Source organism: Ursus arctos, unplaced genomic scaffold, assembly GCF_023065955.2.
Source record: "Ursus arctos isolate Adak ecotype North America unplaced genomic scaffold, UrsArc2.0 scaffold_26, whole genome shotgun sequence".
In the NCBI taxonomy this organism is placed as follows: Eukaryota; Metazoa; Chordata; class Mammalia; order Carnivora; family Ursidae; genus Ursus; species Ursus arctos.
The window spans coordinates 538,931-565,212 of NW_026622941.1; the positions used below are offsets into that span (position 1 = coordinate 538,931).

At 46.1% G+C, this 26,282-nt stretch overlaps 1 protein-coding gene across 1 annotated transcript in view; it reads left to right on the forward strand.

Moving 5' to 3' along the window:
• The first annotated feature begins 10,429 nt into the window (after positions 1–10,429).
• Positions 10,430–26,282, forward strand: part of BID (BH3 interacting domain death agonist) — a 45,547-nt gene continuing 29,694 nt past the window's right edge. The window contains exon 1 of the mRNA XM_026502781.4: positions 10,430–10,556. The gene's annotated coding sequence lies outside the window, so the exon portion shown is untranslated. The remainder of the gene's footprint in view (positions 10,557–26,282) is intronic.

Consider the following 26,282-nt stretch of genomic DNA (forward strand, 5'->3'; position numbering starts at 1 on the left):
TTCTGAGGCCTCTCTCCTGGGCTGGTAGACGGCTGCCATCTCCCTGTGTCTCCATATGGTCTTCCCTCGGTGGGCGTCCGTGTCCTAATTTCTTCCCGTAAAGATATCAGTCACACTGGATTAGGGCCTACACCAGTGGCCTCATTTAACCCTAACTACCTTTTTATAGAGCTTGTCTCCAAAAACACTCGCACTGTGAGGGACTAGGACGTTAGAGCTTCAACGTATGAATTTGAGGACACAATTCAGCCCATAACATTGGTTTCAGAAATAATCATTTTCTTTTTTTTTATGGTCTTTTTTTCTTTAATGTTTATTATATTATGTTAGTCACCATACAGTACATCCCCGGTTTCCGATGTAAAGTTCGATGATTCATTAGTTGCGTATAACACCCAGTGCACCATGCAATACGCGCCCTCCTTACTACCCATCACCAGCCTATCCCATTCCCCCACCCGCCTCCCCTCTGAAGCCCTCAGTTTGTTTCTCAGAGTCCACAGTCTCTCATGCTTCATTCCCCCTTCTTTCAAACAGCATTCCTTCAAGATGTCTTTGAAAATGCCATCCTGTTTCGCTGCAATAAAGGGAACTTAGGAAGGGGGTTGGGGTTTCATAGGAGAAGTGGCCCAACAGCCGGAAGCAACAGTGTGAAGCCTCAGGGAAAATGAAACTGAAGTCAGACTGCTTAGCTTCCTACACCCTTTCAGCCAAAACCTTACTGGGTGTTGCATTTTGTTTTGTTTTGAAGTTTTATTTATTTATTTGAGAGAGAGGGAGAGAGCATGAGCAGGGGGAGGGAGAGGAGCTAAGAGAGGGAGAAGGAAAGGCAAAAAGAGGGGGAGGGAGAAGCAGACTCCCCGCCAAGCAGGGAGCCTGATGCTGGATCCCAGGACCCCAGGATCATGACCCGAGTCAAAGGCAGACACTGAACCTACTGAGCCACCCAGGCGCCCCACGGGTTCTGTGTTCTGTCTTCATCACTAAGAGCATCATTCTCTCGTTTGTGTATTTACAGTCTCATGTTTGAATTAAGGTACGTACAGTAAAATTCACCTGTTAGTGTGGCGTTCTGTGAATTTTGACAAAAGTATACTGTTGTGTAACAGCCACCGCAATGAGGATACAGAAATATTCCATCATTCCCGTCTTCCCTTAGAGTCCCTCCCCTTCCAGTGTCTGGCAGCCACTGCTATGTTTTCTGACCCTATAGACTTACCTTTGTGAGAAGCATCATACTCTCTTAATTTACAGGCAGTGCGGACAGATTTTAAAGCCCAAAGCATAACAGAAGCAGCACGTTAGAACTGGGGGATTGGAGTGGAGAGAAGCTACCCTGACTGCAAGAAGCTAAATAGGAGACACAAAAACTGTGGAGGCTGATTGGCATAAATCCCGCCCTGCAGGACAAAGTCCGTGGCCCCCACAGTGTTTAGGGTAAGACCCTGACTCCTCACCCAGCCAGCCCCCACGCCTCGCTGCCGTCGCCCTACACCCGCTATGCACCAGTGACAGCAGGCTCCTTCCTGCGTTGGCGTGCTTGCTGTAGATGCTTCCCATGGCCACAACGCTCTGCCTCCTCCTCTTTTGACTTTTAGGCATCAGATGACCCAGCTCATGAGCCACCCATCACTCAGCTGCCCTCCCAGGGCCCTGTTTAGTCTTCTGCACGGCACCTAACGCCACCTGATGTTTTCCTTGTCAACATAGTTATTCCATCTGTTGCGCACCCATAAGTACCAAGGGCTGTTTTAGGGACCAACACGAGGGCATGAATAAAACAAGTCCCTGGGGAGGAGTTAAGATGGCGGAGGAGTAGGAGACACCGTTTTCAGCCGGTCCTCCGAGTCGAGCTGGATAGGTACCAGACCAGCCTAAACAACCACGGAACCAGCCTGAGACGCAGGAAGACGCATCTGGATCTCTACAAATAAACATCTCCAGCGCTGAGTATTGAGGTACGAAGCGGGGAGCCATGAAACTGTGCACAGATATCGGAAGATAAACGGAAGGGGGAGGGAGCCGCCGCGTTCGGGCGCCAGGAAGCGGTAGCCACTTGCACGGGAGAGCGGGAGGGGCTCACGGACGGCACCCGCAAAACAGCAGACTGAGACCGTGAGCCGGGTGCGCGCGCCACCAGGCATCTCGCGGAACTCCGGAATCCCGGTGCGCTTACTGGATCCAGACTGAGACCGGGAGCTTCCGGAGCGCGCGCGGGGCGGCTGGCGGCTGGCGGCGTTAGAAACACAAAGGACAGAGACGCGCCGGCCCTGGAAGTGAGGGCTGGGACGCCGGGTGTGGGGCGCACATCCCGGGACGCTGCAGGGTTGAGCAGCACCAACAGAAACAGAGTTAAAGTGGCCAGAACATTAGTAGAGAACGGGCCGCAATCCCTCTGTTCTGTGACAGAGGCTGAAATTTGGCCGCTGCTGCTCTGACTCTCAGAAGAGGCACAGCAAACCGCCAGGGAAAGCCGCCAGAGAACAAAAGCCTGGAAAAACCGGCTCAGGGAGTGCCCATCCCCATCCCCCCTCGCAGGGGACGCCGAGACTCTACCCAAACAGGGCTGCCTGAGTATCGGCGTGGCAGGCCCCTCCCCCAGAAGGCAGGCTGAAAAATCAAGAAGCCCACAACCCGGGCGCCTGGGTGGCGCAGTCATTGAGCGCCTGCCTTCGGCTTAGGGCGATATCCCGGCGTTCCGGAAAGGAGTCCCTCATCGGGCTCCTCCGCTGGGAGCCTGCTTCTTCCTCTCCCACTCCCCTGCTTCTGTTCCCTCTCTCGCTGGTTGGCTGCCACATAAATAAATAAATAAAATCTTTAAAGAAGAAGCCCACATCCCTAAGATCCCTATAAAACAAGGGGCACGGCCTGGGACCCAGTCAATAATTTGGGCTCTGGAAACCCCGCAACCTCTCTTCATCAGAATGACAAGAAGGAGAAGCCCCCCCCAGCAAAGAAAAGACAGTGATTCTGTGGCCTCTGCCACAGAAATAATGGATATGGATGTAACCAAATTATCAGAAATGGAATTCAGAGTAACGATGGTCAAAATGATGAGTAGAATTGAAAAAACTATTAACGAAAAGGTTACTGAGAATATAGAATCCCTAAGGACAGAAATGAGAGCGAATCTGACAGAAATTAAAAATTCTATGAGCCAAATGCAGGCAAAACTAGAGGCTCTGACGGCCAGGGTCGCAGAAGCAGAGGAACGGGTTAGTGAATTGGAGGATGGGTTAATAGAGGAAAAAATGAAAATAGAAGATGGTCTTAAAAAAATCCACGCCCACGAATGTAGGTTACGGGAGATTACTGACTCAATGAAACGATCCAATGTTAGAATCATCGGCATCCCCGAGGGGGTGGAGAAAAACAGAGGTCTAGAAGAGATATTTGAACAAATTGTAGCTGAAAACTTCCCTAATCTAGCAAGGGAAACAAACATTCGTGTCCAAGAGGCAGAGAGGACCCCTCCCAAGCTCAACCATGACAAACCTACGCCACGTCACGTCATAGTGCAATTCGCAAATATTAGATGCAAGGATACAGTACTGAAAGCGGCCAGGGCAAAGAAATTTCTCACGTACCAAGGCAAAAGCATCAGAATTACATCAGACCTGTCTACACAGACCTGGAATGAGAGAAAGGGTTGGGGGAGCATATTTAAAGCTCTTTCAGAGAAAAACATGCAGCCAAGGATCCTTTATCCAGCAAGGCTCTCATTCAGAATTGATGGAGAAATAAAGATATTTCAGAATCGCCAGTCACTAACCAATTTCGTAACCACGAAACCAGCCCTACAGGAGATATTACGGGGGGTTCTATAAAAGTAAAAACGCTCCAAGAGTGATACAGAACAGAAAGTCACAGCCAATACAAACAAAGACTTTACTGGCAACATGGCAACATTAAAATCATATCTCTCAGTAATCAGTCTTAATGTAAATGGTTTGAACCATCCCATAAAGCGCCACAGGGTTGCAGATTGGATAAAAAGAAATGACCCATCCATTTGCTGTCTACAAGAGACTCATTTTAAACCCAAAGATGCATTCAGACTGAGAGTAAGGGGATGGAGTACCATCTTTCACGCAAATGGACCTCAAAAGAAAGCTGGGGTAGCAATTCTCATATCAGATAAATTGGATTTTAAACTACAGACTATAGTTAGAGATGCAGAAGGGCACTATATTATTCTTAAGGGAAGTATTCAACAAGTGGATATGACAATTATAAATATATATGCCCCCAACAGGGGAGCAGCAAGATACACAAGCCAACTCTTAACCAGAATAAAGAGACATATAAATAAAAATACATTAATAGTAGGGGACCTCAACACTCCACTCTCAGAAATAGACAGAACACCCTGGCAAAAACTAAGCAAACAATCAAAGGCTTTGAATGCCATACTCGACGAGTTGGACCTCATAGATATATATAGAACACTACACCCCAGAACCAAAGAATACTCATTCTATTCTAATGCCCATGGAACATTCTCAAGAATAGACCATGTTCTGGGACACAAAACAGGTCTCAACCGATACCAAAAGATTGAAATTATCCCCTGCATATTCTCAGACCACAACGCTCTGAAATTGGAACTCAACCACAAGGAAAAATTTGGAAGAAACTCAAACACTTGGAGACTAAGAACCATCCTGCTCAGGAATGACTCGATAAACCAGGAAATCAAAAATCAAATAAAACAATTTATGGAGACCAATGAGAATGAAAATACAACAGTCCAAAACCTATGGGATACTGCAAAGGCAGTCCTAAGGGGGAAATACATAGCCATCCAAGCCTCACTCAAAAGAATAGAAAAATCTAAAATGCAGTTTTTATATTCTCACCTCAAGAAGCTGGAACAGCAACAGAGGGACAGGCCTAATCCACGCACGAGGAAGCAGTTGACCAAAATTAGAGCTGAAATCAATCAAGCAGAAACCAGAAGTACAGTAGAGCAGATCAACAGGACTAGAAGCTGGTTCTTTGAGAGAATCAATAAAATTGACAGACCACTGGCAAGACTTATCCAAAAGAAAAGAGAAAGGACCCAGATTATTAAAATTATGAATGAAAAAGGAGAGGTCACGACGAACACCATTGAAATTGGAAGGATTATTAGAAATTTTTATCAACAGCTATATGCCAATAAACTAAGCAATCTGGAAGAGATGGAATCCTTCCTGGAAACCTATAAACTACCAAGATTGAAACCGGAAGAAATTGATTCCTTAAACAGGCCAATTAATTATGAAGAAATTGAGTCAGTGATAAACAACCTTCCAAATAACAAAACTCCAGGCCCGGATGGTTTTCCTGGGGAATTCTACCAAACATTCAAAGAAGAAATAATACCTATTCTCCTAAAGCTATTTCAAAAAATAGAAACAGAAGGAAAGCTACCAAACTCATTCTATGAGGCCAATATTACCTTGATCCCCAAACCAGGCAAAGACCCCATCAAAAAGGAGAATTACAGACCGATTTCCCTAATGAATATGGATGCCAAAATCCTCAACAAGATACTTGCTAATAGAATCCAACAGTACATTAAAAGGATTATCCATCACGATCAAGTGGGATTCATACCTGGGATGCAAGCGTGGTTCAATATTCGCAAATCAATCAGCGTGATACATCATATCAACAAGAAAAGACTCAGGAACCATATGATCCTCTCAATCGATGCCGAAAAAGCATTTGACAAAATACAGCATCCTTTCCTGATTAAAACCCTTCAGAGTGTAGGAATAGAAGGTACATTTCTCAATCTCATAAAAGCCATCTATGAAAAGCCTACTGCAAATATTATTCTCAATGGGGAAAAGCTGGAAGCCTTTCCCTTAAGATCAGGAACTCGACAAGGATGCCCACTCTCGCCACTATTATTCAACATAGTACTAGAAGTCCTTGCAACAGCAATCAGACGACAAAAAGGGATCAAAGGTATTCAAATTGGCAAAGAAGAAGTCAAAATGTCTCTCTTTGCAGATGACATGATACTCTATATGGAAAACCCAAAAGAAGCCACTCCCAAACTATTAGAAGTTATAGAGCAATTCAGTAACGTGGCGGGATACAAAATAAATGCTCAGAAATCAGTTGCATTTCTATACACGAATAACGAGACCGAAGAAAGAGAAATTAGGGAATCCATCCCATTTACAATAGCACCAAAAACCATACGTTACCTTGGAATTAACTTAACCAGAGACGTAAAGGACCTATATTCTAGAAACTATAAATCACTCTTAAAAGACATTGAGGAAGACATAAAAAGATGGAAAGATATTCCATGCTCATGGATCGGAAGAATTAACATAGTTAAAATGTCCATGCTACCCAGAGCAATCTACACTTTCAATGCTATCCCGATCAAAATACCAAGGACATTTTTCAAAGAACTGGAACAAACAGTCCTTAAATTTGTATGGAAACAGAAAAGGCCCCGAATCTCCAAGGAACTGTTGAAAAGGAAAAACAAAGCTGGGGGCATCACAATGCCGGATTTCGAGCTGTACTACAAAGCTGTGATCACAAAGACAGCATGGTACTGGCACAAAAACAGACACAGAGACCAATGGAACAGAATAGAGAGCCCAGAAATGGACCCTCGGCTCTTTGGGCAACTAATATTTGATAAAGCAGGAAAAAACATCCGGTGGGAAAAAGACAGTCTCTTCAATAAATGGTGCTGGGAAAATTGGACAGCTACATGCAAGAGAATGAAACTTGACCACTATCTCACACCATACACAAAAATAAACTCCAAATGGATGAAAGACCTCGATGTGAGACAGGAATCCATCAAAATTCTAGAGGAGAACATAGGCAACAACCTCTACGACATCGGCCAAAGCAACCTTTTTCATGACACATCCCCAAAGGCAAGAGAAACAAAAGATAAAATGAATTTATGGGACTTCATCAAGATTAAAAGTTTCTGCACAGCCAAGGAAACAGTCAGAAAAACTAAGAGGCAGCCCACGGAATGGGAGAATATATTTGCAAATGACACTACAGATAAAGGACTGGTATCCAAGATCTACAAAGAACTTCTCAAACTCAATACACGAGAAACAAATAAACAAATCAAAAAATGGGCAGAAGATATGAACAGACACTTTTCCAATGAAGACATACAAATGGCTAACAGACACATGAAAAAATGTTCAAAATCATTAGCCATCAAGGAAATTCAAATCAAAACCACACTGAGATACCACCTTACGCCAGTTAGAATGGCAAAAATAGACAAGGCAAGAAACAACAATTGTTGGAGAGGATGTGGAGAAAGGGGATCCCTCCTACATTGTTGGTGGGAATGCAAGTTGGTACAGCCACTCTGGAAAACAGTGTGGAGGTCCCTTAAAAAGTGAAAAATTGAGCTACCCTATGATCCAGCCATTGCACTACTGGGTATTTACCCCAAAGATACAGACGTAGTGAAGAGAAGGGCCATATGCACCCCAATGTTCATAGCAGCAATGTCCACAATAGCTAAATCGTGGAAGGAGCCGAGATGCCCTTCAACAGATGACTGGATTAAGAAGTTGTGGTCCATATATACAATGGAATATTACTCAGCTATCAGAAAGAACGAGTTCTCAACATTTGCTACAACATGGACAGCACTGGAGGAGATAATGCTAAGTGAAATAAGTCAAGCAGAGAAAGACAACTATCATATGATTTCTCTCATCTATGGAACATAAGAACTAGGATGATCGGTAGGGGAAGAAAGGGATAAAGAAAGGGGGGGTAATCAGAAGGGGGAATGAAACATGAGAGACTATGGACTATGAGAAACAAACTGAGGACTTCAGAGGGGAGGAGGGTGGGGGAATGGGATAGACCGGTGATGGGTAGTAAGGAGGGCACGTATTGCATGGTGCACTGGGTGTTATACACAACTAATGAATCATCGAGCCTTACATCGGAAACCGGGGATGTACTGTATGGTGACTAACATAATATAATAAAAAATCATTTAAAAAAAAAAAAAAAAAAACAAGTCCCTGTCCTCCTTGTCGATTATTTCCCAGTGAGGGGAGACAGTCCAACACAAATGAATAATTATAGAATATTTCAGGGTGTGGTAGGTGCTGTGGAGGAAATGAAGCCAGGCCCAGGGAAAGCACATAGGCCATTGGGGCAGAGGCAGAATAATAAGGGGACGGTGGTAGGATTTGAGCTTAAAGAGGGTGCAGCTCATACAGGACTTTGTAGGCTATTGAAAAGGCCTTGGGAAACCATCGAGGACTTTAAAGAGTGGAGTGATACCATCTGACATTTTATAAAAGGAGGAAAAATATAAGAAGCCCCTGTTAGGAGGTTACTGCGATGATGGGGGAGATGGCGGCATGGACCAGGGTGCTGGTGGTGTAGGGTGAGCCACAGGGGATCGTGGTACAGCCACTTTGAAAAACCGGCTGTTGGTAACAGAGTTGAATATTCCTCACATTCCAGCAGTGCCATGCCTAGGTATTATATTCAAGAGAAGTAAAAACATATGTACACAAAAAGATTAGTAGGAGAATGTTCACAGCAGCACTGCTGTGACCTCCGTATCTGGAGATGCAGGGATCAGTGAGCAGACACGCATCTTCTGGAGATGGAACCAGGAATGCTGCCCAGGGCTGGCACAGAGTTTCATGGCACAGGAGGCCATGCTTGCGAAGATGACTGGAGGCATGGAAAAAACGCAATAATGTTTACAGTCCTGTTCAGCGAGACAGAGAAGTATGTCATCCATTATCCAAAGTTTAGCCATCAGAAGTGCTGAGCAATCAGGAGAGTTGGGTAGTGTTGAGATGGGAAGGATTACTAGTTTTTTGCATATTGGTTAGAAGTTAAACAACTCCCGGCGAGAAGTCTGAGCTGGGGAACTGCTTCTTGGGGAGCATGATATAGGCTAGTTGGTCCACATACAGTAGCAGAGACACATTTACAGTCCTAGAAACGTAATGGTGCCAGAAGGGACATGTAGCTTAGGTAGGCCAGTCTCTGCGGCCCACAAGCAGAGCGTCCATCTGGGGTGGACCACACAGCCTCCGCCCCCTCCGGCCCCAGCATGCACTGCATCTTCCTCTGCAGGGAGAGAGTATCCAGCAGGGACTCCCCCACATGGCATTTGCACTCTGATCTCAGGCATCCTGTGCCTCCTTCAAAGAGGTCAGCATTGGAGTAAATATATTTATTGGAATGAACCTGTTCTTGCTCAAAATTTCTAGATTGTCCCCTGCAGAGCCTAGTTAAGACTGCACACAAAACCCAGAAATTTCATTTACAGTTAGGTGCAAGTTAAGGTTGGACACTCTTGAAGTGGAAACTGGTATGCTCGATCCTTCACAGAATTGTGAAATTAACTGCTCTTGCTTTGGCTGCCAGAAACCTCAGAGACAGCCCCTTTACAAAATATTACTTGCAATTTATACTTTAATCACTTGGACATGCAGCTCTGATAAAGAAATCAACTTGAAATACAGATAATGCTGCCTAAATTTAACAAACCAGTCCATTATGTGATTTTCATTATAATCGTTTTTAGTCATTGTAAAATGAATGCCACCGTCCTTTCAGAAAAATTGGAAAACACAAAAAAGTGAAAACTAAAAAAAAAAAACCAAAAAAACCACATTGTGATTTTTATTATTTTAATGTAACCTTGTGATGATTTTTGGTTGTATTTCCTTCCAATCTTTTTCTTCTTTAAAATTCAGTTTCTAGGGACGCCCGGAGTGGCTCAGTCAGTTAAGCATCTGCCTGCGGCTCAGGTCATGATCTCAGAGTCTGGGTTTGAGTCTCACATCGGGCTACCCCCCTGCTCAGCGGGAGAACCAGCTTCGCCCTCTGCCCCTACCCCTGCTTGTGCTCTCTCTCAAATAAATAAAATCTTAAAAACAAATAAAATTCAGTTTATACCACTCCGTTCAAGTGTAGCAACTTCCATGGTCCTATTTGTTTTCTCATGATTTCCAGCAAGTTGTTTTCCTGATTGTTTCTCTTCTGTTGGAGTCACGTGTTTCTCCTTTGCCTGTGCACTTGTGGAGCTATCTGGGCACAGGCGCTGGTGAACGGCTTCCTGGGATTATTACCGGGACTCACCACCGCCAGGCTCTTCCAGGAACAGCTCGAGAGGATTCCGAAAGCACTTCCAAGCCAGGAACAATAGGAATAATCCCTGCATCCCCGGAGCGCGTGACCGACCTTCGCGGATGGCACCTTGGTAGGGACCACGGTCCGACGGTGGCAGAGCGCTGTACCCTCGGCGGCTCCACCGAGCGGACGTCCCAACGCCCAGCAGAGCTCGAGCGACGCCGCTCCGGAACGGCGCGCGGGCCTTTCCCGGTAGGCGGGCCGGGGGCGGGGCCGGGGGCGGGGCCGGCCGTGGCTGGCGGGAAATAAAGGAAGTAGCGGAGCGGCGGCTGCGTACTCCGCGCGCCTCGGGGACTTTGCCTCCAGCCCGCCGAGCGCGGCGCCCATCCCGCGGCCCCCGGCTCCCGCTGCCAGTCTCTCGGCCTGCTGCCACGGCCGGTGGGTGGGTGAGTAGCCCCCGCTGCCCCGCGCGGCCGTGTGCGCCGAGCTGCAAGTTTAGGAGCCCCCGCCTGCCGGGTGCGGCGCTGGCTCGGTGCTCGCCGCCCGCCCGACTCTCCCAGGCACAGTCCCGGACCGCCTGCGCCCGGGGTGGGGGCAGGCGGGCGGGAGGGGAGGCGCCGCCAACAGGTGCCACCCTGCCCGGAGCGCCCCGTGCGCCCCCGCGGCCGGCAGCCCGCGACCCCAGGGTTAGAGCCTGCCGGCCCTCGGCACCCGGCGTCGAGGCAGCCTTTCACCCCGCCTCTCGTCCGCCTGGGCTCCTCCTTGGGTCCTCGCGGCCCAGAACCGCCGGAAGGGCTTCCCCCCTCAGAGGAAGGGGGGCACGGGGGCCCCTGGGGAGGGAGCGGGGCCTGTGCCCGGCTCCCGGATTCTCTCCAGTGGCCGGAGCGGTCCTCCCCTTGGGTAGGCTAGAGAAGGCTTTGTCTCCTCTCCGAGCGAGTCTTCGCGTTTGGCCGGTGGCTTGTGGGGCCTCGGCCGGGGTGCGGTGGAGGGGGTGGCGGGTGAGGACTTAAGACATCCCCCGCCCACAGGTCCGTGGGCGGTTCGCAGGGAGACGTGCGGCTGCCGGGTCCAATCTCCGAGATGAGAAAACCGACGGGGAGGGACCGGTTCAGGTCACACAGGCGTCTGTTCAGCACCAGATCCGGAACCCAAATCCAGACGCAGACCTTGGACTTTGGTCTCGGGCACTTTTCCCTGCTTACCCCTGCCTCAGTGTGGCCAGAGGGCCTGTCTTAGAACTGTTAGAAATTACATGCATATACTGCTGGTGGTAGAAGTCAGTTTGTTGAATGACTTTGTGACCCCAGGGGACCCTGGGAGAGCCCTAAAACCCTCAGCTACCAAGTGGCTGGGCTGGCAGGGGTTTTGGTGGGATCGTGGAGGGACAGTGGTGTGACAGTGGGGGAAGAGCTTGAGGCCTTACCTTAAGGCCTTCTGGGATCGGATTGGTCTGGAGAGGGTTGAGGAGCAGGATGGGAAACCCAGCACAGAGTGCCTCCACCTTTTCAGGCACCTACCCAATTCCACTGCCAAGCCTGCCTGCCCTTCCTGCACATCTTATCTGTCTGCCCAAGCCTCACTGGGTGGCATCTCAGCTGGTCTTTTCTATAGAAGGGAGCTGGGGGAAGCTGCTGAAGGATGTGGTTTGTCCACATTCCATCTCCACCCATCTGGGGCGAATGGCAGGCTCTGAGTTGGGGAAGGCTCTCCTGGGCCTTGGTCTGTGCCATATTTTTTTTTTTTTTTTTTAAGATTTTATTTATTTATTTGACAGAGAGAGAGTGAGCACGTCTGAGCGCGCAAGCACGAGCAGTGGGAACAGCAGAGGGAGAGGGAGAAGCAGGCTCCCTACTGAGCAGGGAGCCTGATATAGGGCTCCTATTCCAGCACCTGAGCCGATCCCACGACCTGAGCTCAAGGCAGATGCTCAACCGACTGAGCCACCCAGGCGCCCCTTGTCTGTGCCATCCTGAGACAGACCTGGAACCAGGGCCCTGAGAGTTCCCTGGAAGTCATCAGTGACTGTTCCTGGAAGATAATCTGGTTTTGGAGCTAGAAGGAAAGTGGGAAAGGGACTTCTGGTTTTACATGTTTAGGTGGGCAGAGCTCTAGTAAGGCCTTATTGGGAAGAGGACAGGTGTCAAGCCTTGCATTGCTGCCAGGCAGGTGTGTGTTCTGTCCCTCCTGCCCAGAGAGGCGCCCTCGGGAGGCCTTGTGTGGCACTTCATAGGTGGGGTTTAAAGGCAGCCTTCTCGTGGGCTTCCCTGAGTACCGAGGTGCCCAGTGCCTATGCTGTGCTGGGCATGGGGGCGGTGTGGTTCGTGAGGGACGGGGTGCTATCTCGTTTGAATGGAGACATAAACCAGCTACTGTCATACATCAAGATGCAGGCTTTGGTGTGTTTGTTGCAAAGAGCTTTGGGAACATGGGGTGGGTTGTGGTTAGTTTTGTCTGAAGAGGCTAGGTCATCTGAAGGGGACACTGAAGAATGAGTAAGATCTTGGCAGTTGGATAAGGTGGGAAAGAGCACTCAGGGCAGTGCAGGAATGCTGGGGTAGGGGTGCCTAGGTGGGAAAGAGTTGGCTCTAGGTGGGAAGGGTCATGACATGCCCTTCTCTGAGGCCTCACCTGGGAAGCTCGCAGCCTCAGCCAACCTGGGGAGACTTGTTGGAGGAACTGCAGGTTTCATTCATTGGCAAATGAGGATGGCCTGTCAGGAGTGCCGAGGCCATATGGAGGAGCAAGACCTTAGATGATGGAGTCTTCCAGGGCAGGAGTCTAGGCTTGCAGAAGGGCAGTGAATGACATTTGAGCTGTTGTCCTTTTCTCTAGTGCGAGGGCCTGTGACAGGAGGTCGCCATCAGGATCGAGGACTGCATGTTCCTTGCTGGTAGTACCTAGGATGCTGGCTCTGGATTCTCAGCTCTGAGAAGACTCACTCTAGATCTGTGGCCACTGGAAGTCCTTTCTGTGGTTGTACCTTGGTGACCATGTGTCAGTCTGGGGCTTTGGAGGGCAGGCTGCGCTGGATGCCCCCTGAGGCCAGCCCCTATGCGTAGGAGCCCATTAGCAGCACCTTGGCTGCCACACCTGGCTGGCCACCCCCCAGGCCCTCTGTGTCCTTGCCCAAAGCCACTGAGGGGTCTGAAAAAGACAGCTGATTGAGGATGGTGATAACATACAGAGCTCACTGTGAGCCAGATACACACATAAAAAACTTCACATGGATTAGTTAGCTCATTTGGACATCACAGTAATCAGAAGCAAGGTTATCATCCTTATTCTTCAGATGGGGAAACTGAGGCATGCAGCAATTAAGTAACTGCTTAGAGTCCCAGCTCTAAGTGTTATATTGCACCGCCTGGATTTCCAGGCTACTCAGTAGCCCATTTTCCAAATTCAGGCCGTCTACCTCTGTACCTCTATACCCTCTATACACGTGAGACGTGTAGGGGCGAGGAACAGAGAGAATGGCCGTGGCCTTTCTGTGGACTCCCCTCCCCTGCAGGCAGCTAGTGATGTGCATGGGACACGATGAAGCTTCAGGGAGCAGCGCCGTGGCCCCTCTGGGTGGGATTTTGCCTGGTATTTCCCCAGCCTCCCGTCCCTGGGGCTCCGGCCTTTCCCCATCTTCCCCTCCTCTTCTCTTTCTGCCTGCAGAGGTCAAAATGGGGGAGTTTTTACATGAAAGGCAGTCAGATGAAAGGCTGACTCGATGATCTGGGTAAACCATAAAGCAGCCATGGAATGGAAATCGTGGTTGGCTCTTTGTGTCCAGGCTCCTAGAAGCCACCAACTTAGAAAATGAGGAAGTGGTTTGTTTTAAACTAACCTCTCCCCTTGGTAATCCTATCAGCTTGGTGTTTGGTGTTGGAGACGGGTGCCGGGCGGTGGAGTTTTATGAGCCAGGCTTAAAAGGGGCTGGTTACTTTCAGACACCCAGAGTGGCTGGACTGAAATGCCCCGTGTGGCTCGGTAGACCGTCTGCCCTCATGGAAGGCTGTGCGCTGCACAGAAGTGGGGCTGCCACCATGTGAAGAGAGGCATGCCTTCTGGGTCCAGGGTGTCGGGATCGCCACGGAAATCCTGGCAAAGCTTCGTGCCTGGGCGTCTGCCTGGTTTGAATGGGCTCCCAAGCCTGCACTTACTAAGCTCCTGCCATGCTGATGGGTATGCTGGCCACTGGGACAGGTCAGCAGTTGCCTTATATGCTCACGTGCTTAAAGAAGCGCCTTTCTGCCGCGTTAGGAAAGTGAGTGCTGTGGCCTGGGTCTGGGGCCGGCCAGTTGTTAGAGTGCCGAATGTGGGGTGGGGGTGGTCTGAGCGTTTATCTGAGGCCAGCAGTGGTGTTGCTGTTTTTCTGTCAGTGGGTATCTGCATCTGTAGTTGGTTTCATTTGCATAACTATCTCATTTTAATTCTCACCCGAATTCTGTGAAATTCTATGAAATTCTACAGATGTGAAACATCAGTGGTGGGGTGTTTCTCACGTATGTGCTTATATTTAGACAAATGTTCGGGTGGTCACAGCCCTGGATCCAGGACTGGTCCATGTCCCAGGAGATCCTGCTTGGATGTCCACACCCTCATGCGCACGCCCCCCACCACACTCCCCCCCCCCCCCCCAAGCCAAAATGAAGGTTAAGAATCTTGAGAGGCAGGCAGTACCCTTTTTACAAAAAGGGAAAGTGAGGTTACATGGCAGGTCGAGAGCCAGCTGTGACCCCTTTAAAGGATCCCTCTGTGGGCTGGGAATGCGTGAGCCTCTTAAATGCTGCTAGGCCCCAGGGAGTTAGGGAGTTTGGGGCTTTTCTGGGGTTTTCATCTGTCTTTCCAGGGAGAGCCAGCTGAAGTCTGGGAGACTAGTGTTCCGTTAGGGCTTCGGGGCAGCAGGAGACATGACAGGAGTAAGGGAGCTGAGGAGGAGGTAGCAGATGGGAGGCGGGGGAGTGGGGCTGAGTCAGGAAGGTGTGGGAGGTGACGTAGGGATCCTACCTTGGAGTAAGTGCTGGAGGGGGACCCAGAGTGGAGTAACTCTGGTCCTGTGAGCGGTAAACCAGGCCTGCGGTCTCAGCGTTTGTGTGCCTCAGTTTGGGAGAAGGCCTGTCTGGTAAATGCACCAGTAGCTCCTCTTAGCATTGGCAAGGGTGTTATTACAATGGATCACCGTCTGGGAAGTCAGATCCACGTGGGAAGGGCTGGAAGGGGCTTCTTGGAGACAGAGACAGAAAGGAGGGGGCCGCCTCTGAGGAATCCTCCTGAGCTTTGGGTGCTGACTTCTGGTGAGGGACGGCACTGGGTTTAGTTTGGGACCGTCCCTCCACCTTCTTCTGGGCCCAGCCACCTCCGTATGTATGGTAGCAGGGGTGGGGAGGGGGCAGAGGACCAAGGTGAGTCTCAGCACCTGCTGGAGACCCTGGAATCAAGGCAGGCCCTGCTATCATAGAGGAGGTAAAGCGCCCTTGACCGGAACCTCTTCCGAACTTTCCAGTAGGTATTTCCTCACCCTGTCCTGGAAAGAGGGTAGGGTGAGGGTTGTGAGGCCAGTGGGTTGGCAGGCTGGCAGTCCCCTGGGACTGGGTGACAGCACAGCCTTAAGGAGAATGCCTCTCTAGCCCAGCATACTTTCTTTGTCCCCCAAATTCCCCACCATGAGACTGGCTGGCCCCCAGGTGGTCGCTTCTCAAAAAGCCCCATTTCTCCCTGGAGTATCTCCTAGGAACTGTGGTAACATCCAGTCTCCCAGACTGTCCTGGCTGCCTAGGGAGCTGAGTCCAGGGCTGTTGGTCACAACATCTCATTGGGGTGGTGTTTATCAGTGTGTGAAATGCTTGTACCGACTATTTTCACACCCTGCACCATTCCAAATACAGGTTATCATCCCTTTGCCTAGATGAGGAAACAGAACCTGCTAGAACTTGGGAAGTGGGAGGGTTGTTGCTTACCCATGGGAGGCCCTGCTGTGTGTACTTGCTGGCCCACCTTCCCCTCCTGCTCCTTTCAGCTGCCTGGCCTGCCAGCTCTGGCTCTGAAGGCCACTGTGGGGGGCGGCATGATCTGGGGTCTGACGTGGCCTTGGTAACGTCCCTTTTCTTCCCCATGACTAAGCTCTGAGAGGAAGGCAGTTACGGATCTAGAGGGGAGAGGCGCAGGACAAAGGCTGAGCTAGACATTTTGGAGTAGCCTCTGGGATGCCCGTCTTGCCCCACCCAGTGTGCAGGGATCTTTCTGAAGCCCAGGGCCTAGGGAGGGGAGGGCGAGCAGGAGACTCTAGGATGGAGGCCTTTAGCAGCCAGGATGGTGGACTTTTGCGGGCCTGGGCACAGCAGCAGACCCGTGTGCGGGACGGCCTCAGGGGCCTGGGAAAGAGGCGCATGCCTTTTTGGAACACCCTTCCGTACGCTTCCTTTGTGTTTTAACCGCTTTATTGAGATATTCCACATACCATAATATTCACCCATTTAAAGTGGTTTTTACTGTATTCACAGAGTTGTTTCAACCATTACCACAATCTAATTTTAAAACATTTCAACAGTCCCAAAAGAAACTCCGTACACATTATTAATCACGCCCTAGTCCCACTGTCTCCGCAGCTCTTGGCACCTAATTCACTCTCTGTCTCTAAGGAACTGTGGATTCTGATAGGTTCCCGTAAATGGGATCATACAGATTGTGGACTTTTGTGCCTATCTCTTTCACTTCGCATGTTTTCGTGGTCCATCCGTGTTGTAACATGAATCAGACCTTCATTCCTTTTCACGGTCAGGTAATATTCCCTTGTAATAGAGGTACCACATTTTGTTTCTGGATTCGTTAAACATTGAATATTTGGGTTATTTCTACTTTCTAACGATTATGGGTAATGCTGCTATGAACACTGATATACACGTTTTTCTGTGGGCATATAATTTTCATTTCTCTTAGATGTATGGCTAGGAGTGGGATTGCTGGGTCCCTTAATAACTATGTGTAATTGTTTGAGGAGCTGCCAGACTTTCCGAGGGAAGCTGCATCATTTTACGTTCCCACCAGCAACATATGAGGGGTCTGGTTTCTCCACATCCTTGTTACCACTTGCTTTTATCCATCTTTTTTAGTCTAGCCATCCTAGTGGCTTCAGTGTGGTTTCGATGAGTATTTTTGTAATGGGTAATCATGTTGAGCATTTTTTCAAGAGCTTATTGGCCATTTGTGTATCTTTCTGGATCCTATTCAAATCTTTTGCCCAATTTTTAATTGGGTTGTCTTTTTCATTGTTGTTATAAGAATTCTTTATTGTCAGACCTTGTCAGATTAATGATTTGCAAATATTTTCCCCCATTCCATGGGTTGTCTTTTCACTTTCTTGATGGTATCTTTTCAAGCACAAGAGTTAATTTTCTTTTCCTTTTTTTTTTTTTTTAAGATTTTATTTTTAAGTAATCTCTACACCTAAAGTGGGGCTTGAATTTATAACCCCGAGATCAAGAGTTGTGTGCTCTACTGACTGAGCCAGCCCGTTCCTGAGAGTTAATTTTCAAGAAGTCCAGTTTATCTGTTTTTTTCTTGTATTACTTAATTTTTTGGTGTCATATCTAAGAAATCACTGCCTGACCCACAGTCATCAAGTTTTATTCCTGCGTTTTAAGAATTTTATAGTTTTAGTTCTTGCATTAGTTCTATGATCTATTTTGAGTTAATTTTTGTATATGACGTGAGGTAGGGGCTTGTGGATACGCAGTTGGCCCAGCACCATTTGTTGAAAAGACAACTTTTTTTTTTTTTAAAGATTTTATTTATTTATTCGACAGAGACAGAGACAGCCAGCGAGAGAGGGAACACAAGCAGGGGGAGTGGGAGAGGAAGAAGCAGGCTCATAGCGGAAGAGCCTGATGTGGGGCTTGATCCCATAACGCCGGGATCACTGAGCCGAAGGCAGACGCTTAACCGCTGTGCCACCCAGGCGCCCCTGAAAACACAACTTTTTACCTTGGTCTTGCCCCCTTTTGTCAATGATTGATTAACCATAAATATTAGGATTTATTTCTGGACTGTCATTGCTATTCCACTGATCTTACGTTTCTTCTTTTATCTTTATCTTTTTTTTTTTTAAAGATTTTATTTATTTACTTGTCAGAGAGAGAGCGCGCGAGCGTGCACAAGCGGGAAGCGGCAGAGGGAGAGGGAGAAGCAGGCTCCCTGCTGAGCAAGGAGCCCAATTCGGGGCTCTATCCCAGGACCCATGGGATCATGACCTGAGCTGAATGCAGCTGCTTAACCAACTGAGTCACCCGGGCGCCCCTCCACTGATCTTACGTTTCTCCTTTGCAATGCCACACTTGTCTTGATTACTGTAGCTTAGTAGTAAGTTTTGAAATTGGGAAGTATGAGTCCACCAACTCATTCTTTTTCAAGATTGCCTGTTCTGTGCCTCTTGCATTTCCATATGAATTACAGGAGACATCTGTAACTTTCTGCAAAAAAAGCCAGCTAGGAGTCAGAAAAGTTGCATTGAATCTATAGGTCAATTTTGGGGAGTATTGCCATCTTAACCTTAATAATTCTCCCAGTCTGTAAGCATCGCACGGCTTTTCATTTATTTAGCTCTTTACTTTCTTTCAACAGTATTTGTAGTTTTCAGCGTACAAATCTTATGCTGCTTTTGTTGACTGTATTGCTAAGTGTTCTCTTTTTTCTTGATGCTGTTATAAAGGCAGTTGTTTTCTTAATTTCATTTTTGGATTGTTGATTGCTAATGCGTAGAAGTAAAATTGATCTTGCAAATTGGTACTGCAACCTTGCTGAACTCACTTATTAGTTCCAGTAGTTTTCTTTAGTGGATTCCTTGGGCTTTTCTATGTAAGATCATGTCAACTCAGTATGTTTTAAAGCTTCTCAGTTGATTCCAGTGTGCCAGGGTTGAAAACCATAGGGTTAGATCAGTGGTTCCCATACCTTTGAGCTGGAAATGTTGCGGAACAGAATCAGAGCACTTGAATTTAGAAGGAATTTTCCTCTGTGTCTGTGGGGAAGAATGAGGGGCTGGGAGCTTAGACTCAACCTGAGCACAGAGGCAGAGGGACCAGTATCCCACACTCCAGCTTCCTCCATTCCTGGTGTAAACCCAGTTGGGCTGGGTGTGTGAAAGTGTGCCTTTTACAGAAATGTGTTCTGGGTGAGAGTGGCAACACCCTCCCTGCTGTGAGTTGCCAAAAAGAGCCCGTGTGAAAACTGGTAAGAGTCAAAACCCAAAGGAAGAAGTCAGCGGCTTTGAGAAGCCGTTGAGGTCCTGTTGGGGACTGTAGAAAGGCGGAAGTCTATGGGGCGCCTGGGTGGCACAGCGGTTAAGCGTCTGCCTTCGGCTCAGGGCGTGATCCTGGCGTTTCGGGATCGAGTCCCACATCGGGCTCCTCGGCTGGGAGCCTGCTTCTTCCTCTCCCACTCCCCCTGCTTGTGTTCCCTCTCTTGCTGGCTGTCTCTATCTCTGTCGAATAAATAAATAAAATCTTAAAAAAAAAAAAAAAAAAAAAAAAGAAAGGCAGAAGTCTGGCTCTGAGCCACCCAGGGTTGTCCACCCAGGGCTGTCAGGACCGTCTTTCTGGCTCTGCCTTGACCGTATTCACCCCAAGTAACTGGACTTCACCCCCATTTGAAGGGAAGGACTTTTTCTTACAGCTCTAGACTTGGTTTTATTTTCATAAAAGCGGATGTGAGAACTGGCAGATACCTTAGAAATCCACATTGTGTAGAAACTGGTTGTATCCGATTACTAGTTGCTTCATTAATTAGAGAACTAAATGAAATCTTGGACACGTGTCCATGTTACCATTTTATATTTGTACAAAAGTCATGGTTTCACTTTCTTTTTCTTTTAATTACATATTAGCGGTTTGGGAGGTCCTCCACTGCAAAGCAAGCCCACTGGAGTCACATAGTCTTTTCTTATCTACCAGAGGCAGCAGCTAAGCAGAATTTGTTTCTTGACTTTGCCAGCTATGTGTGTTTCTCTCCCTCTCTCTTTCCTGACTTTGTTTTGTTTTGGTTTCTGGTTTGCATATGTAGAACAGGTATTCCCAGTGGTGGCATCAGTGATGGAGGATTTGGCTTTGTGATCTCACCATATGCTGATCTTTATGGACGGATGGATTCTCTGTTGAATGGGGGATGATGGAGAGGCTGGATTGTTGGACTTTACTGTGTCCTTAGTCTCTTTTGAGTTCAGTTTGGTTCAGAATTTTGTGTCCACCAGGAGGAACAACTCTGACATCTGAACCAGTAAGTCTTCATGTTTCTATGTTTACTCTCAACTTGGAGCTGATGTAGAATTGATGCCACAAGCTCTCTGTGTCTGTAGTTCAGAAAGGCCTTTGCCTCTCATTGTATAAATGTGAAAAAAATTTCTTTAATTAGTGGGGAGTTAGGTTGCAAAGTGTCTTAAGTTGGAGAATCTCTGTTCTGATCAGCTTGTGGACTTAAATAAATGTCTACATAAATCAAGTATTTCTAAGCTTTCCAGAAAAGAAGGAAATTGCACTCTTTTTTTAAAGATTTAAAAAATTTTTTTAGGTACTCCCTACTCCCAATCTCTGTCCCCACAATCCCAAAATCAAGAGTCGTGTGCTCTACAGACTGAGCCAGTCAGGCACCCAAAGGAAATTGCACTCCGAATAATTCAAATGCACTAGACTTAAAAAAAATTGTTACAGAAACAAATGCTTTTTAAGAATGCAGATTTACATTATTAAGATAAGTCTTTACAAATGAGAATAAATTAATAATTTGGTATAAAAAGCTGTCTTTTCTCTGATTTATTAGTGCTCGATATAATACTGATTATATTTAGTAACAGCATTCAGTAAATCAGTGTAAAAAATACAGTAAATTTTATTCTACCTTCTCCCCATGCCCAAACTTCTACAGGTAGACCATTACTCTTACGTACTGTTTAAGGTTATAAAAAACGTAAATTTGTTTTCAACTAAATTCAGTTAAATTCTGACAGTGTTTTTATTTTAACAGTATTTGAAGATAAAGCTTAAGTAACCTAAAACCTGGGATAATATTAAATTGGGTTAATTTATGGGTAGTCATTGTATACCTAGATAATTTCAAAATAAGACAAAATACTGAAACATTGATTACTAGGTATAATCTTAAGGGTTTTTAAAATATACTAAAAAGCTTTATCTTTGGCTAGTAGTAATGAATGTGAGAAAGTATAAAGGGGTGTGTGTGTGTCTATAGAAGGTTTTGTTATGTACTGTGTTCAGGAGTTGTGGGGCACAGTTGGTTAATTGTCCACCTTCGGCTCAGGTCATGGGGCTCCTTGCTCAGCGGGGAGCCTGCTTCTATCTCTCCCTCTGCCCGCCACTCCCCCTGCTTGTGCTCGCTCTCAAATAAATAAATAAAATCTATAATTTAAAAAAAAAAGAGTCGTGCTAGTCTGCTAAAATGTTTTTGTGTATGACAGACAGCTCTGAACCCCCTAGTTCTCTGGGAAGTACAAGTCAATTACTTTGGTTAAAAGTTGTACTTAATATGGATGGCAGATAAAAACTTTGTGTATATACTTTTAATTTTCAAGCAAAAGAGTTGTGTTGTTTTTTTTTTTTTCCTCAGAGCAACATTTCTCAAACTTTTTGGTCTCTAGACTCTTTTACACATAAAAATTATTGAGGACTCCCAAAAGCTTTTGATTAGGTGGTTTTTATCTATTATATTTTTTTGTGTTTGAAATTAAAACTGAGAACATTTTTAAAGTATTTGTTGATTCGTTTGAAAATATCAATGCTCATTGCTTATTAACATGAATTTTTAAAAATACTGTATTTTATAAGGGGCGCCTGGGTGGCACAGCGGTTAAGCGTCTGCCTTCGGCTCAGGGCGTGATCCCGGCGATCTGGGATCGAGCCCCACATCAGGCTCCTCCACTATGAGCCTGCTTCTTCCTCTCCCACTCCCCTTGCTTGTGTTCCCTCTCTCGCTGGCTGTTTCTATCTCTGTCAAATAAATGAAATCTTAAAAAAAAAAAAAATACTGTATTTTATAAAACACTACTTTTTGTGAGAACAACATTGTTTCATGTTTCTGCAAATCTGTTAAATGAGCCTGAAAAAAAAAGCTATGAAATATGTCGTAGCTTTGGCAGAGTTTGCTTATTTTGGTGGTCTTGCTTTCTTGGTTTACTCATTGATGCCTTTACTGCCAGAATGAAGATTATCCGTTCCCTGTAATCCAGCTGGACAGCAGAGACTCTGTACAACAATAGTTTTTGGTACTTTATGGTGACTTTATTATATTATTGATTGCTTGAAGGGAAAAAAACCCACAAAGAACAAAGGCTCATCACTTACGAAAGAACTCAGGTTTTGTTAGTCCCATTAATAGACACCAGCTCTGGTTTCTCAGGTGTCCCACAATCCTAGCTTAAATGCCAGATGGCCTCTGACAACACTTTTGGTGTTGCCTTCCAAAAATTGGACCCTAAATGTAGACAAAAATTTTTTTTCAGAATATCCGTTATGCCTAAAACAGTCATTGAGATTTCTGAGTGCCCCTGGAAAATCACAAAAGTCGTTCACCTTCTAAAAAGAGAACGACTATAGAATTAATTAGATTTCTTTGAAGTGTCAGTCCTGCGAGGGCTGTGCGAGAAGAGCAGCTGCCAGATCAGAAGAGGCGCTCGCTCGGGCTCTCCTTGGTTACGCTTGTGCAGATAAAATGGTATGAATGCAAATATTTCAGAAAACGTTTGCTTTATGAGAATGCCTTTCTGCCCATAATATGTTTTTATTCTCAGAGGAAGTGATGGAATTTGTTATGAAATAGTTATGTACCATACCCCAAAAGAGAATTTGTCTCTCCTCCATTCTTATGTTACCAGTTGGAGAAATAATCACAACCAGAAGTCTCTGCCACCTGTAGATGATTTGGGGTGTGTGTGTGTGTGTGTGTGTGTACCTTCAACAAAGGACAGAATCAGAGCCTTGTGGGAAAGGATTATACCAAGTACCTTAAACTAGTAACACTTCATGAACGAGACTTTTGAGCTAGCACAGCTTCAACAGCTTTCAGGCTACAGCAGTGCTCGGAGTCAGGATTTTCAGGGCACCTTTTTTTTTTTTTTAAAGATTTTATGTATTTGACAGAGACAGCCAGCGAGAGAGGGGGAACACAAGCAGAGGGAGTGGGAGAGGAAGAAGCAGGCTCCCACCGGAGGAGCCTGATGTGGGGCTTGATCCCAGAACCCTAGGATCAGGCCCTGAGCCAAAGGCAGATGCTTAATGACTCCCGCCACCCAGGCGCCCCCTCAGGGCATTTTTTATTCTGGATGCTGAGTGACCGCTCCATCGAAGTGGCCTGCTGGCCTCGGATGCTGCCGAACATGATTTCTTTTTTTTTTTTTTTTTAGGATTCAAGAACAGGAGTTTTATTAGTTTTCCAGGTGAATTACCAAATTAGAAACCACTGGTGCAGGTTTTAACCAAAGTAACTTCTAAATTATTTTTTTTCCACATGAGTATTATATAAGCTGGTAATTTCCTTTTTTTTTTTGTAATAATATTTTTTTATTATATTATGTTAGTCACCATACAGTACATCCCTGGTTTTTGATGTAAAGTTCGATGATTCATTAGTTGCATATAACACCCAGTGCACCATGCAATACATGCCCTCCTTACTACCCATCACCAGTCCCATTCCCCCACTCCCCCCCCAAGCCCTCAGTTTGTTTCTCATAGTCCATAGTCTCTCATGCTTCATTCCCCCTTCTGATTACCCCCCCTTTCTTTATCCCTTTCTTCCCCTACCAATCTTCCTAGTTCTTATGTTCCATAGATGAGAGAAACCATACGATAATTGTCTTTCTCTGCTTGACTTATTTCACTTAGCATTATCTCCTCCAGTGCCGTCCATGTTGCAGCAAATGTTGAGAAATCGTTCTTTCTGATAGCTGAGTAATATTCCATTGTATATATGGACCACAGCTTCTTAATCCACTCATCTGTTGAAGGACATCTCGGCTCCTTCCACGATTTAGCTATTGTGGAAAATGCTGCTATGAACATTGGGGTGCATACGGCCCTTCTCTTCACTACGTCTGTATCTTTGGGGTAAATACCCAGTAGTGCAATGGCTGGATCATAGGGTAGCTCAATTTTTCACTTTTTAAGGGACCTCCACACTGTTTTCCAGAGTGGCTGTACCAACTTGCATTCCCACCAACAATGTAGGAGGGATCCCCTTTCTCCACATCCTCTCCAACAATTGTTGTTTCTTGCCTTGTCAATTTTTGCCATTCTAACTGGCATAAGGTGGTATCTTAGTGCGGTTTTGATTTGAATTTCCCTGATGGCTAATGATGTTGAAAATTTTTTCATGTGTCTGTTAGCCATTTGTATGTCATCATTGGAAAAGTGTCTGTTCATATCTTCTGCCCATTTTTTGATTTGATTATTTGTTTCTTGTGTATTGAGTTTGAGAAGTTCTTTGTAGATCTTGGATACCAGTCTTTTATCTGTAGCGTCATTTGCAAATATATTCTCCCATTCCGTGGGCTGCCTCTTAGTTTTTTTGACTGTTTCCTTGGCTGTGCAGAAGCTTTTTATCTTGATGAAGTCCCATAAGTTCATTTTATCTTTTGTTTCTCTTGCCTTTGGAGATGTGTCCTGAAAAAGGTTGCTTTGGCCAATGTCGTAGAGGTTGCTGCCTATGTTCTCCTCTAGGATTTTGATGGATTCCTGTCTCACATCGATGTCTCTCATCCATTTAGAGTTTATCTTTGTGTATGGTGTGAGAGAGTGGTCAAGTTTCATTCTTTTGCATGTAGCTGTCCAATTTTCCCAGCACCATTTATTGAAGAGACTGTCTTTTTTCCACCGGAAGTTTTTTCCTGCTTTGTCAAAGATTAGTTGCCCAAAGAGCCGAGGGTCCATTTCTGGGTTCTCTATTCTGTTCCATTGGTCTGTGTGTCTGTTTTTGTGCCAGTACCATGCTGTCTTTGTGATCACAGCTTTGTAGTATAGCTTGAAATCAGGCATTGTGATGCCCCCAGCTTTGTTTTTCCTTTTCAACAGTTCCTTGGAGATTCGGGGCCTTTTCTGGTTCCACACAAATTTAAGGGCTGTTTGTTCCAGTTCTTTGAAAAATGTCATTGGTATTTTGATCGGGATAGCATTGAAAGTGTAGATTGCTCTGGGTAGCATGGACATTTTAACTATGTTAATTCTTCCGATCCATGAGCATGGAATATTTTTCCATCTTTTTGTGTCTTCTTCAATGTCTTTCAAGAGTGATTTGTAGTCTCTAGAATATAGATCCTTTACGTCTCTGGTTAAGTTAATTCCAAGGTAACGTATGGTTTTTGGTGCTATTGTAAATGGGATGGATTCCCTAATTTCTCTTTCTTCAGTCTCATCATTCGTGTATAGAAATGCCACTGATTTCTGAGCATTGATTTTGTATCCCGCCACGTTACTGAACTGCTGTATAACTTCTAGTCGTTTGGGGGTGGAGTCTTTTGGGTTTTCCGTATAGAGTATCATGTCATCTGCGAAGAGAGACAGTTTGACTTCTTTGCGTATTTGGATACCTTTTATCCCGAACATGATTTCTACAGGACATAACAAACCCAGGCGGGAAACTGTGCTGTGGGGCTTTGCTTGGAATATTGCTGAGGTTTTCATTTCCATTTTCTAGATACATGAGGAAACTCCTTCGTAAGCTGCCCGTACTGTCTGTAACCCATAACAATTAGTAGACTCTGCTTTGGGAAATGAAACATTTAGAAATGATACCTAGTTTTCTGCTGCGCTCCTTCTTCCCCACCTCACTTACCGACCCCTTGACCCCGCCCTGGAATTCCTGTGAAGTCTCCCTATTTTGTGTGGTGATATTTGCATAGGTTCACTAAGAAGAATCTGTCCATTTTAAGAAATCTGTGGTGGGATATCTGGCGGGCTCCGTTGGTAGAGCATGCAACTCTTGGTCTAAGGGTTGTAAGTTTGAGTCCCACACTGGGTGGAGAGATGACTTAAAATCTTAAAAAAATTTATAGTAAAACAGATATAACATAAAATTTACCATTTGAACCATTTTAAGTATACAGTTCAGTGGGATTAATAAGGAATTGGTAATTCTCTAAAACAACAGGAATAATTCGTCAGGTAAGTGGAATTGTACAGTGTATTTGC